This window comes from Macaca fascicularis, chromosome 9 (assembly GCF_037993035.2).
Source record: "Macaca fascicularis isolate 582-1 chromosome 9, T2T-MFA8v1.1".
In the NCBI taxonomy this organism is placed as follows: Eukaryota; Metazoa; Chordata; class Mammalia; order Primates; family Cercopithecidae; genus Macaca; species Macaca fascicularis.
Window position 1 is genome coordinate 33,123,504 of NC_088383.1, and position 15,000 is coordinate 33,138,503.

Genomic DNA, 15,000 nt, shown 5'->3' on the forward strand with positions numbered 1-15,000 from the left:
CTGCCTGGCATTTAATAGGTAACATTCTTAGAAAGATGTAGCTAGGGTGACTATGAATTTATCGTCTAACACAGGATACTTTGAGAGTAAAAAGGGCTAATTACAGGACAGTTGGAATAAACAGAGCCTGTCCATGATAAGCTAGCAGGTAGAACTCGCTATGTTTTTAGTGAGACCTCCTTGAACTTTAACTAGACAGGTCACCTACCGCCATGGGGCCTTGGCCAATTTAGATAGCATTTGAGCTAGACCCCTCTCTGGGCTGCATCTCCTGCCTTTGTTCTACTGTCAAGTGAAGTAGACAATCTGAGTAGACTTGGGGTCAGATATATTTAATGAACAGCCAGGGTAAAGAAAATACCTAGATATACACATCCATATGTGTATACACCTTCATATACTTTATTATCTGTAGATTAGGATGTTCTGTGCACTTTGTAAGATACACATACTTCTGATTACATGCTTTCCTATGGGATAATTTTCTTTGGAGTTTTTGAGACCATATTCATGATATACACAATTCGAGGGATTTTTGGTTTTTGTTTTGGTAAAGATAATTTGTAGAATGAAATGTTTCGGGGCAGATTATCACAGAAATACATAAGATAAATAATTATTTTACTGTTTATTCAAACAGTTCTTGAGAACTTAGAATGTGCCAGGCATGATGCTTGGTGCTATGTATATATTAGTGAACAAGTAAATAGTTTATTTCCTCCTTCATGGAGTTCATAATCTAGTGGAGAGACAGATAAATAGCAGGTGAACAAATACAGTTGATCCTTGAAGTATGTGGGGGTTAGGGGTGCCAATCCCCCATGCTGTCAAATATTCTGTGTAACTTTTAACTTCCCCCAAACTGAACTAGTAATAACCTACTACTGACCTTACCAATAACATAAACAGTCAATTAACACACATTTTGTGTGTCGTATGTACTCTATATTGAATTTGTACAATAAAGTAAACTAGAGAAAAGAAAATGTTACTAAGAAAGTATAAGGAAGAGAAAATATATTTACTATTCATTGAGCAGAAGTGGATCATCATAAAGATCTTTATTCCTCATTGTCCTCACATTGAGTATCTGAAGAGGAGAAAGAAGAGGAGGGTTTGGTCTTCCTGTCTCAGGAGTGGCAGGGGTGGCAGAGGTGGAGGAGGTGGAAGGGGAAGCAGGAGAGGCAGGAATACTCTGTGTAACTTTTATTGAAACAAAATCTGTGTATAAGTGGACCTGTATAGCTCAAACCTGTGTTGTTCAAGGGTCAAGTGTATATTATTGCACATTGTTCTAAGTGCTATTGAAAAACCAAACAGGGCTGGGCGCGGTGGCTCACGCCTATAATCCCAGCACTTTGGGAGGCTGAGGCGGGTGAATCACTTGAGGTCAGGAGTTTGAGACCACCTGGTCAACATGGTGAAACCCTGTCTCTACTAAAAATACAAAAATTAGCTGGGCGTGGTGGTGGGTGCCTGCAATCCCAGCTACTCGGGAGGCTGAGGCAGGAGAATCACTTGAACCTGGGAAGTGGAGGTTGCAGTAAGCCGAGATCACACCACTTCACTCCAGCCTGGGCAACAGAGTGAGACTCCGTCTCAAAAAACAAACAAACAAAAAAAGAAACAGTGCAGTGTTAGAGAATAACAGGGAGGGAAATAAATAAACAAGGTGGTAAGGAAATTGTCTCTAAAGGAGTGGGGCTTAAGCTAGGCTTGAAGGATGACAAGGAGACACATTTGAAAAATATCGGAGAAGTCACAGTCTAGGAAGAGGCTATAGCATGTGCAAAGGCCCTGAGGCAGAATGAAGCTTGGCACATTCTAGGAAGGGAAATGATGCCAGTGTGGTTTTAGCACATCAAGAAATGCATCAGATGAAGTCAGAAATGTAGACTGGAGAGAGATCCTGCAGAGGTTTGTAGGTCACAGAAATGAATTCTGTGTTTAAGACAGAGAACGTTGGACTTCCAGATTTTAGAGGTTTTGATAATGATAAGGTCCAGAGAAGGTAGAGGGAAAAAAACCCTCAATGCAAATTTTGAATTTACATAGCTACATTACAGGGTTTCAGTATTATACTTTAAAAAATCCATATTTCACGCACATACTTACAGTCATTGATTATGACTCAGTTCATAAATAAATATGAATAAGACACAAATCATACATAGTACAAACAAAATGAAAAGGAGGAATTCAGGCAACGAATTGCCTCAGTTTTCTCTAATGGTGCTGATTTTGATATTTTTGATTCAAAAAATACTACATTTTATATCAGTTGAACAGTGCTCACCTTTTTTTTTTTTTTTTTTTTTTAAACAAATGAGGCTGGGAACAGTGGCTCACACCTGTAATCCCAGCACTTTGGGAGGCTGAGGTGGGTGGATCATCTGAAGTCAGGGTTTCAAGACCAGCCTGGTCAACATGGTGAAACCCCATCTCTACTAAAAATACAAAAATTAGCCGGGTGTTGTGGTGGGCACCTGTAATCTCAGTTACTCAGGAGGCTGAGGTAGGAGAAATGCTTGAACCCAGGAGGCAGGGGTTGCAGTGAGCCAAGACTGCACCATTGCACTCCAGCCTGGGCAACAGAATGAGACTCCATCTCAAAAAAAGAAAAAAAAACAAAACAAATGAAGCAAAACATTATTAAAGTGAGAATTTAACACGATCAGAATTAAAAAGTTATCCTTTTTCAATTTAGTAACTGGTTGTTAGCAAACCAAAATCCTACAAGCACATGGGCAGAAATAACATGTTCAGTTTCTTAGATCTAAGACTTTAAAAAATTACAAAAGGAGTTAGGTCAAATCAATGATGTGTAATCCATTGAATGAGCTTTGATATTAACAGGAATCTCCAAACAAATCAAATCGTGAACTAATTGGGTAGTGTAGTTTGTAAAATCTTTACCTCACAGAACTGGAGGTGGAGATAGATCTGTTTTGGAGTTTGGATTAATTTTCTAAGTTAAAAAAAAAATAACATCATGCAGCACGCTATAATCAAAGGCCGTAATATTTTTGTGCTAAATATTACAATCACATTAAATGGAGTAAAGACTATAAGAAGCCCCACATCATTTTGGGTCAACTTTTTTTTTTTTTTTTAGACAGAATCTCACTCTGTCACCCACGCTGGAGTGCAGTGGCATGATCACGGCTCACTGTAGGCTCGACCTCCCAGGCTTAGGTGATCCTCTCACCTCAGCCTCCCGAGTAGCTGGGACTACAGGTGTGCCAACACGCCTGGTTAATTTTTGTATTTTTTGTAAAGATGAGGTTTCCGCATGTTGCCCGGGCTGGTCTTGAACTCTTGGGCTTAAGTGATCCGCCCACCTCGGCCTCAGAAAGTGCTAGGATTACAGGTGTGAGCCACCGCACCTGGCATCAGGTCAGCTTTTGCCACCAAAGAGGATGCTGCAATTTGCAAAAAAACTTTCAGTTTTCAAAAGTTCTGGGGATTCATAACTGTGGATTTAAAATTATGGAGTTATAGATTTTTGTTGCATTCAGATAGTTAAAATATTATTCTTAGTTTAAATCAGAACTCACAATCCTAATGATTAGAAACAGTTACCGCTTGGAAATAGTCAGATTTCCGTTTGTGGGCCCTAATAAATGAATGCATACAATATTATTAAATTTTGTGCAGTCTTGTGCAAATGCTATTAATTTTACTCTTTATGATTTCCCTATATTTTTCCTCTTAAGAATAGTGAAAAGTTTTACCTTTTTTTGCAATCAAATTTTGAAGCACTGCTTCAGCCAAGAGCTTAAGAGTGTTTATTTCAGAACTCTTTATCTGTTGTGGCATGATTTTAGATTGCTTTGATCCACTGCAATCTAAAATCATGCAACATGGCATTTTCAAGAAAGGTCATTCACACGAGTAGTTTGTGGCCACTGGTGTGGCCGAGACTACTCATTAACTAACCAACATCCCTCCTCCCTTTCTTTTTCATAAAATCCCATTTTATTTTGGGTGTGCCACCCAAAACTGTTTTGCATGACACTGTTTTAACCAGTGAGATGTAAGCAGAAGCCATTGGTTGGGCTTCCAAGAAAGCATTTATAGGGGGCTGACTCAGTGGCTGCTGCCTTGTGCTTCTTACCTTTGCCCTTCTTCAGGCTTGGAGGATCGTCACCACACCTGGGTAGAGTCCAGCGCTCCATTGTGTCAACCAAAGGGAGCTCTTTAGTGCTACGGGTAGCTCAATAGAAAGACGAAAGCTGGGTTCTGTGGAGCTTTCACACCAGCCACTGAGAGGCCTGCTTCTAGATCTGCTTTTTTCAAGAGAGAAAAAGAAAACAGCTACTTCATTTAAACCTTTGTTATTTATTTTATTTTATTTTATTTTATTTTATTTTATTTTATTTTATGAGACAGAGTCTCCCTCTGTCACCCAGGCTGGAGAGCAATGGTGCGATCTCGGCTCCTTGCAACCTCCACCTCCTGGGTTTAAGGGATTCTCATGCCTCAGTCTCCTGAGTAGCTGGGATTACAGGTGCACTTCACCACGCCCAGCTCATTGTTTTTGTATTTTTAGTAAAGACAGGATTTCACCATGTTGGTTAGGCTGGTCTCAAACTCCTGACCTCAAGTGATCCACCCGCCTTGGCCTCCCAAAGTGCTAGGATTACAGGCGTGGGTCACTGCACCCAGCCTATTGATTCAGAGGGCACGTGTCCATGTTTGTTACATGGGCATATTGCATAATAATGGAGATCGGGCTTCTAGTGTACCCATCGCCCAAACAGTGAACATTGTACCCAGTAGGTAATTTTTCAACCCTCACCCGCATTCCAGCCTCCAGTCTTTTGGAGTTCCCAGTGTCTATTACGTCTATCTTTTTAAGTCCGTACATATCCATTATTTAGCTCCACTTGTAAGTGAGAATATGAGGTGTGTTCTGAGTTTGTTCACTTAGGATAATGGCCTCCAGTTCCATCCATGTTGCTGCAAAGGACATGATTTTGTCTTTTTTATGGCTGCACAGTATTCCATGCAAATCTTTCTTTTATGAGCCTATTCACAACTAAATGCAATTTCTAATAAAATTAGTGCGAGTAATCTTCAAAGCATTTTATCTGTAAAAATCAGCTACTTTTAAGCTGTTGTGTAGTATTAGACTGAAAGCAAGGACAAGGGGCCCTTTTGGGTTGCAAGAAATCTTCTGTCTTTATCTGGGTTGCAGTTACATATACATGAAATATGTATATATGTATCACATATGTACACATGTCACATATGTAAAAAGTTTGAACTGTACATCAAGATTAGTACACCAACTATATTTTATTATATGTATGTTATCCTTTAAAGAAAGCTATTTTTTTATTATTTTATTTATTTATTTATTTATTTATTTTTGAGAGAGGTTCTTGCTCTGTCACCCAGGCTGGAGTGCAGTGGCATGATCTTGCCTCACTGCAACCTCCACCTCCTGGGCTCAAGCGATCCTCTTGTTTCAGCCTCCCCCGGTGGCCGGGACTACAGGCACGTGCCACCACACCACGCTAATTTTTGTATTTTTGGTAGAGATGGGGTTTCACCATGTTGCTCGGGCTGGTTTCAAACTTCTGGGCTCAGGTGATATTCTGGCATTGACCTCCTAGAGCACTAAGATTACATGTGTGAGCCACTGCGCCTAGCTAAAGGAAACTATTTTAATATATTACAGACAGTGATGGCATCTGATAATTTGAATATAGACATTATTTAAAAAGCTGGACAGATATTATTCATTTAAAAAATATATTAATAATCTTTTTTTTGTTTTGTTTTTGAGACAGAGTATCCCTTTGTTGCCCAGGCTGGAGTGCAGTGGCGCAATCTTGACTCACTGCAACCTTTGCTTCTTGGGTTCAAGCAATTCTCCTGCCTCGGCCTCCTGACTAGCTGGGATTACGTGTGCCACCACACCCAGCTAATTTTGTATTTTTAGTAGAGACGGGGTTTCACCATGTTGGCCAGGCTGGTCTCAAACTCCTGACCTCAAGTGATCTGCCCACCTTGGCCTCCCAATGTGCTGGGATACAGTCATGAGCCACGGCGTCTGGGCCTCAATAATCTTTTTATTCTAAGTGCCCCTTAGAATACCTAAGACAGCCGCCTATTTCTACCACAAAAAATGGTGCTCCTATGTTTATATGTTTCCCTGTAATCATGTTGCAGACACTCAATGGTATCAAATTGCATATTCCATCAGTGTTCACTCTCTCAATATTCTTATACACACACACACACACACACACACACATATACGTATACACACACACAATTCTTTTTTTGAGACAGAGTCTTGCTATATTGTGCGAGCTGGCCTCAAACTCCTGGCCTCAACTAATCCTCCCACCTCAGCCTCCCAAGTAGGTAGGACTACTACGCCCGGCTCCATGTTCTTATTTTACGGCAATATGTATGCCTTCATCAGCAGCAGCCATCTGACTTCATTTATGAGCCCTACATCTTGAGTGACCTTAGCCATTAATCAAATTTCTCATTTGTAAATGGCTTATCAGAATTCTCGGCTCTATGGTAACTGAACTATAGTAGAGCTAGTGGATATGAAGTGGTTAAACAGCAAAACTCTAGGTTGAGGTTTTGTTGTAATATGATACAGGAAGTACTATAGTAAAAGCACCAGGGAGAATGTTTCGTCTAGTATTCAATGAAAGTTATGCATTTTGCTCTTAAAAAAAGAAAACTATATTGAACTTCTTCTCCTGGCTGTTCCTACCTATTCCTATGTCCCAGTGCAGGGTAGAGATGAGAAAACTCATACATTGGCAGAAACCGTACTGTTTAAAATGTCAGCATTGCACGGAGTTATGAGGTGAAAGAAAAACTGGAATAGCTATAGCAATAGAAACACAGTTGGTAAAGCCTTTCACTTAAAGTATAAACCTTGAGCAATTACAGAAAGGGAGACAGAATTTTCTGTAAGAGATCATTAAAGCTGCCACACAAGAAAGGCCATTTACTGTTATGGAATATGAATCATTATTGGAGCAAAAAGAGAGTCAGCAAATAATTCAGGCCCAGGATGACAAAGGAAGAGGAGTTTAATCGAATCAAATCATAAATAACTTTCCTAGCTATGTCTAGCTAAAGGTTCTTATAATTCCTTACTACAGGGAGTGGGGAGAGGGACTTGACATTAATAACAGAATCCATGCAGGTGGTTTATTATGTTCTTAATATTTAGCCAGTTATTATTAACGAATCCTATTGTCTTCGTACTGTATTGCATTAAAATAACACTTTGGGCGTTGTTTTCGGCTATATTTTGAGACTGAATAGCCCTAAACTGACAATTGCAATAGAAATTCAGGTGCTTAGAGTAGGTGGTGCAGAGAAGCAGCATCTATTTTCTGTCTGGCTGGGTTAACACCATACAGGACCTCACACTGGAAGCATGGGGCCTTTACATTGTCAGTAAGGTTAACTAGTAAAAGACAGGCAGTTCTTGTAAAGCTGGATTGCCAGTGTGAAGATTCACTTCAACTCTTTTTTTTTTTTGAGATGGAGTCTCCCTGTGTTGCCCAGGCTGGAGTGCAATAGCGCAATCACAGCTCACTGCAACCTCCACCTCCTGGGTTCAAGTGATTCTCCTGTCTCAGCTCCTGAGTAGATGGGATTACTGGCATGCACCACCATGCCTGGCTAGTTTTTGCATTTTTAGTAGAGACAGGGTTTCACCATGTTGGCCAAGCTGGTCTCGAACTCCTGACCTCAAATGATCTGCCTGCCTTGGCCTCCCAAAGTGTTGGGATTACAGGCTAGAGCCATCATGCCCGGCCACTTCAACTCTTTAACCATTGAAAAAAGCAGTATTTAATGTATCTGTGATATAAATACATAGATTTATAACCAGTCAACTATTATCTAATGTCAAATTAAGCTTTCAGGTTTTCATATGGATAAAAATAACTATAGTCTAAATGACCTTTATTCATGTATTGTGAATGATTCTCTTCTATTGTATTCATTTTTTTTTACCAGATGGTAAAAGTAATATAAAAGTAATATACAGTCATTACTCGCCATTCGGAAAATGTGTAGCAAAGGGTATCCCAACCACTTGTAGTCCTCTTTCTCTGGATCTCTTTACAGTGCCTTTTCCTGTACTTCTTTTTGTGTTGGCAAACTTTCAGAATAAAGGGTGCCAAGTCAGCAATCCCTATTATATAACTGAACAAGTATATATAATAGCACTCACAAAAATAACTCAGACAGGAGTGATTACATAATTAACACTATTACACCTTACTTTGATAAAGGGCAGAGATTTTGCAAGAAGCATTAGAAAACTGTCTCCCCTCTATAATTCTAAATGTTTTATAAAACCATAGCACATGTATAGGCTACTTAAAATGAGATGGTAAGATTGCTTTTTTGCTTTGGGTCATTTACCAAGTGATGTGGTTTGTCTGTGTCTCCACCCAAATCTCATCTTGAATTGTAGCTCCCACAATTTCCACGTGTCATGGGAAGGACCTGGTGGGAAGTAATTGAATCATGGGGGCTGGTCTTTCCCGTGCTGTTCTGTGATACTGAATAAGTCTCATGAGATCTGATAGTTTTATAAGGGGGAGTTTCCCCGCACAAGCTTTGTATTGTCTGCTGCCATGTAAGACGTGCCTTTCCCCTTCCACCATGATTGTGAGATCTCCCCAGCCACATGAAACTGTGAATCCATTAAACTTCTTTTTCTTTATAAATTACCCAGTTGTGGGTATGTCTTTATCAGCAGTGTGAAAATGAACGAATACACCAAAATCATCTGAGTTGAATGAATAGTGTTTTGGGGGGTGAATATTGAATTGAGGGTAATGCTGGAGCATAAAACACTTGGAAAACAGGGAAAGATCACCAATGGGCAAAACCAAAGATGTGGGAATCCTAGGGAATGAGGGAGAGGAGGTATTGAAGGAGGAGAGGTGGAGCATAAAATAATATGGGATTGTGCCATAAATAGTGTGATCATACAACTTATAGTAAAATCTACGACATTTTCAAGAGTGAAAATGGCACGATTAATAATTGTACTGGCTGAGCATGGTGGCTCACACCTGTAATCCCAGCACTCTGGGAGGCCGAGGCAGGCAGATCACTTAAGGTAAGGAGTTAAGCCTGGCCAACATGGTGAAACCCCGTCTCTACTAAAAATACAAAAATTAGCCAGGCATGGTGGTGTGTGCCTAAGTCCCAGCTGCTTGGGAGGCTGAGGCAGGAGAATCACTTGAACCTGGGAGGCAGAGGTTGCAGTGAGCTGAGATCACACCATTGCACTCCAGCCTGGGCGACAATAATGAGACTCTGTCTCAAGAAGATAAATTAATAATAATTGTACTGAGATAACAGGTTGGAAAATCAGGAAAACATGCTCACTTGTCATACATGTGATTGCTTTAAATACAGGGAAAATCAGGAAATATGATCACTTTAGATACACTTAAAAAAAAAAAAAAAACCCTATCGCCCCCGGGGCAGCCATCTGTTTGTGTGAATGCACAAGGTGATCACCATGTGCATGATCACCTCTTGACCTGACCACCCTTGATTTTTGACTTGTCATCATTGGCCTCATTGCTTCTCACTAGCAAAAGGAAATTCTAGTTGAACACTATTTATCTTCACTAGGAGTTTCCTAAAGAGATTACTTATCCAGGAGTTGGTGTAAAATGTCCATGAGACCATGATCAGGTTTCCGACATCCTGAGAGTGAGTTAGCGTCACTCTATTTTAGGGTCCAGCCTTCACTCTCAGCACTGTTCATAAAGATATGTGTTAAGGGTGCTTTATTTTGAGGAAATTTTAAGCCAGAAGCTGACACGCTGGACTCTGTCTTGGCCTCTCAGTTGCAATATATTCAGTGTCATCACGGAAGTCTTAAAATGTAATTTTCACTAACAGATATCTTAAACTGTGTGCACTGTCAACTCAATTTTGCTGTGTCTGTTGTACGTATTTGGAAAACCAATATATCAAACCTCAATTTGCAAACCATAATTTGAGGGGGTATTTACAAGGAGACAGGCCGAATTTTTTCCTGTTTGAACCAATCCTGAAGCAGTGCTTCTGGGCCAGCTTTCACCCTGGGAAGTCCATGTAGGGGCTAGGCTATTTGTTCAGAGCTACAACCCTTTAGGGTTTGGGACTCTGAGCCAAACATGATGCTGGGAATTTGCTGTTGGCAAAAGAACCCTTACAAAAAAGCCTTCTACCCTTCTGAGGTTTCCCAAGCCAGCATACGGAACTCGGTACCATCAGAACAGATTTACTGTCGCCAAATCTCTCCTTACTGTTCCTCTCCCCAGTAGTCAGTATCAAAATAGGACACAAACCAGCTGAACTCCCTACTTCAGGATGCCTGGAAGAGTCCTAGGTACATGGTAGGAAAGGATGGAACCTCAGGAGAATACAGGTGGTGCTTACAGACTTTTTGCTCTTCCTAGAAGGAGGGGATACTCCAGTGGTTCTTCTTCGGCAGAGTCTGGAATCGGGTTGCCCATCAAATTACAGAGATGCAGTCGGGTTGCCTGCCTTCTTGAGAGTACTCTGTGGTGGGAGTTCTCAAACTAGAGACACTGATGTTTATGAACTCTCTGTGGGTGTTTTTTTTTTTTTTTTCTTTTTTGACTGGGTCTTGCTTTATTGCCCAGGCTGGAGTACAATGGCACAATTACAGCTCGCTGCAGTTTCAAACTTCTGGGCTCAAGTGATCCTCCCACCTCAGCCTTCTGAGTAGCTGGGACTACTCAGCACACCAACCTAAGTTTATTACATTTTTGTAGAGATGGGGTTTCCCTATGTTGCCCAGACTGGTCTTAAACTCTCGGCTTCAAGAAATCCTCCTGCCTTGGCCTTCCAAAGTGCTGGGATTACAGGCATGAGCTACTGAACTTGGCCTTCTCTATGAGAATTTTACATTTTCATTTCAATGTAACTTAAAAAACAATATAAGCAGCCCCTGGATCATCTAGGTAACCTCTCTGTAGCCAAGTGTTATCCTGCAATTTTAGTCTTGTGTTTGTGTTTGTAATTGAGTTAGAAGCGAGCAATTCTATTTTAATCAGAGAGCTAATGAGAAAAGAATGAAAGCTGACTTAATATGTAAATGATACATTTATACCAAGGGAAGGCCACATATCACAACAAGCTGTATAAACAAATGGTTTCCAGTAATCTGAATGAAAAAAAGTGATGGGAAATTGTCATCTCACAGGACCTGTTAATAACCTGACCATAATGCTATCAAATTCATGCTACAACTGGTGATGAGAAAACAATATGGCATGTCACGTAAAATTAATACCTTTCACTTATTAGTTTTCTTGCTAGGCTTATGTTTAATTTATAGGTTGGAAGCTTTTATAGTTACAGAGGGCTGTAAGCATATGTCATTTATACCTTTTTATATTTGTATACCGGGATGGTCTCAGGAGCCAGATTTCCTGGATATCAATCTTAGCACCATCACCTACTAGCTGAGTAAACTTGGGAATGTTACTTAAGCCGTTTGTACCCAGATTTCTTCATCGGAATGAAAGTAATTATAGTACCTACTATTATTGTGGGTCGTAATTGAATACATGTAAATTATTAGAACAGTGCCTGGGAATACTGAGTATTCCTATAGTAAAAATGATTTAGCTCAGTAATTTATTTTATTTACTTATTTGGTTTTTTACTTTTTAATGTTCGTGGATACACAGTAGGTGTGTAGATTTATGGGGTACCTCAGATGTTTTGATACAAGCATGCAATGCATAATTATCACATCATGGAAAATGGGATATCCATCCCCTCAAGCATTTATCCTTTGTGTTACAAACAATCCAATTATACCATTCTAGTTATTTTAAAATGTATAATTAAATTATTATTGATTATAGTCACCCTGTTGTGTTATCAAATACTAGGTCTTATCCATTTTTATATATATCTTTTGTACCCATTAACCATCCTCACCTGTCCCCAACCTCCACTATCCTTCCCAGCCTCTGGTAACTATCCTTGTATTCTCTATCTCCATGAGTTCCATTGTTTTGATTTTTAGATCCCACAAATAAATGAAAACATGCAATGTTTGTCTTTCTGTCCTTGGCTTATTTCATTTAACATAATGACCTCCAGTTCCATCCATGTTATTGTAAATGACGGGATCTCAGGCTTTTTTATGGCTGAGTAATACTCCATTGTGTATATGTACCACATTTTCTTTATGCATTCATCTGTTGCTGGACACTTAGATTTCTTCCAAATCTTGGCTATTCTGAACAGTGCTGCAACAAACATGGGAGTGCAGGTATCTCTCTGATAGACTGATTTCCTTTCTTTTGGGTATATACCCAGCAATGGAATTGCTGGATCATATGGTAGCTCTATTTTTAGTTTTTTGAGAAACCTCCAAACTGTACTAGTTTACATTCCTACCAACAGTGTACAAAGGTTTCTTTTTAGCTCAGTAATTTAAATGAAGGTCCAAACATATGATAAGCCTGCTCTATTGGGTAAATTAAGATATATAAAATAATAAGTAGCATTTACACAGTACATCAATTTTATGAAATACTTTTTCACATATGTTATTCATTTAATTCTCTACCTCTACCCTGAAAGGTAGATAATATTTTGTTGTTTTAAAGATTGGATAATTGAAGTGATATACCCTGAAACAACATAGTTTTACCACCAGCATTTGGTGTTTTTTTTCTCCTCATGGATAAGGAATGAATATTTTGTAACTGAACATTTTTCAAATTTCTTTTGGACTGACAGGAACCCCAGAACTAATTTTGGACTATAGTACACATTAGTACTGTTGTAAGACTTATTGGTCTGAATATCTATGTTATATTTTCTCTCCTAGTCTTAATTTTCTATTCTAATTTATATTTTCCCTGATTCTGAAGTTTTGTGCATACTATTTTATTGTTTGGAATTTTTATAATCTACCTCATGTACATTTTGGAAAATTGTGAGCCATAAATAAGTAGACTGACCTATAGTTACTTAACTAGTAAGGTCCAGAGACTGACTTGAAGTCTTTTGGCTTTATAGGGAAGCCACATTTACTGAGCATTAAGCATGACTTGGTATTTTATATGCATTATATCATGCAATACACACATTAGCTGGTCTGAGGCAGGTCAGTTATTACTGTCTTCCTCATTTTCAGATGCAGAAATTAAAGCTTATAAAAGTTATAAGGTTTTTTCCCCAAGGTTAATACATGTTGTCTTAATTTTTGGCCCTCTAATTTATTCTTAAAAGCATCTGTCGGGTGTGGTGGCTCACACCTGCTATCCCAGTACTTTGGGAGGCTGAAGCCGTTGAGCTCAGGAGTTTGAGACCAGGCTTGACAGCATAGAGAGACCCCATCTCTATTAAAAATACAAAAGTTAGCTAAGTGTGGTCATGTGCCTACAGTACCAGCTACTTGGGAGGCTGAGACGGGAAGATCGCTTGAACCTGGGAAGTCGAGGTTGCAGTAAGCCAAGATGGTGTTACTGCACAGCACTTGAGCCTGGGCAACAGAGCGAGAGTCTGTCTCAAAAAACAAAAAATTCTTAAAAGCATGAGCTTTCTCCTCTAAATTCATCCCTGTTGTTAAGGCTTTAAGACCAGATCTTTGTAAAAGACCCCACCCCTCGTTCCCAACCCATCAACTGGACCTTTCCTCTTATGGCTTTGCCAAGAGCAAAAATTACTATTCTCCTCGATCCTGGCAAGCTTGTCTGTTTCTTTATTTGAGCTAGTGTTATGGTTTTTTACAGGATGTGAACACTGTTACTCAGATTTGCTTCTGTCCGCATATTCCCTGGCCGTTCCAGGCTTGTGATAGGAGTCTTTCCTCGATTGCTAGCCAGTAGAGAAGGCAGTGACACCAGCTATAGGCTGGATTAAAGCAGAGCAGGAAATCTGGCTTTGGCTCTTGCCGTTAGGACCTCCTGTGTCATGAAGTGGCAAAGGATGTACCATTAAGTATCACCCAGAGACTAGGATAAGGCATTCCTGAATCTCAATTCCTCTGCCATCATTTTACACTAGACTTTACAGTGTTTCTCAATTAGTGATGCTTCCCAGACTTAATAATTTGATCATCAAAATTTTGCCATATCCTATCACCCTTACTTGTATTTACTTAAATTTTCTTTAAATTAGTGACATCCTAGCTTAAATATATTACTTTAAAGGGTTACTTTATATTACTACCATTAATGGGAGGACAATATCATTATTTGTGTGTCATCCTTGCACAAGAGCCATGCTAATCTTCTCTGTATCATTCCAGTTTTAGTATTTGTGCCGCCAAAGTGAGCATGACAGTATCGTTATTAATGGAGGATAATCTCAAAACTAAATACAATGGCAAAACAATAACTACTAAATTCTTTTCCAAAAACAGGTATTGGAAATTAGGAAGCCTGTAGTTTACGTCTAACAATTATATAAACTATTGCATAAACTATAGAATAGTATGAAAGCAATATAATTTTCTGTGCCATAATTTCCCCCATTTTAAAATGTTTTTTTTTTTTTTTCTGTCTCCCAGGCTGGAGTGCAGCCCATGATCTCAGCTCACTGCAACCTCTGCCTCCCTGGTTCCAGGGATTCTTGTGCCTCAGCCTCCTGAGTATCTTGGGACTACAGGTGCCACCACCATGCCTGGATGATTTTTCTATTTTTACTAGAGACGGGGTTTCACCATATTGGCTAAGCTGGTCTCGAACTCCTGACCTCAAGTGACCAACCCACCTCGGCTTACTAACGTGCTGGGATTACAGGCGTGAGTCACCATGGCTGGCCCTTAAAATGGTTTTAAACTGTTTACTATGTTCATTACAGTCCATTATCTGTGAGGAAAAGAGAGATTTTCATGCCAATTGCGGGAAGTAACTGGAAAGTATAGGGCATTAGATTGTGGCATGAAGGAGCTAATAGAAGTTAGACACTACAAATAAAGAAAATGAGTGGTATAATACA

At 39.6% G+C, this 15,000-nt stretch overlaps 1 non-coding gene across 1 annotated transcript; it reads right to left on the minus strand.

Moving 5' to 3' along the window:
• Positions 1 to 14,230: 14,230 nt before the first annotated feature.
• LOC123566951 (U6 spliceosomal RNA) lies at positions 14,231 to 14,338 on the minus strand. Its single transcript, XR_006689667.1, has one exon. It is a non-coding gene; the product is annotated as a U6 spliceosomal RNA (small nuclear RNA).
• Between the last annotated feature and the right edge of the window lie 662 nt (positions 14,339 to 15,000).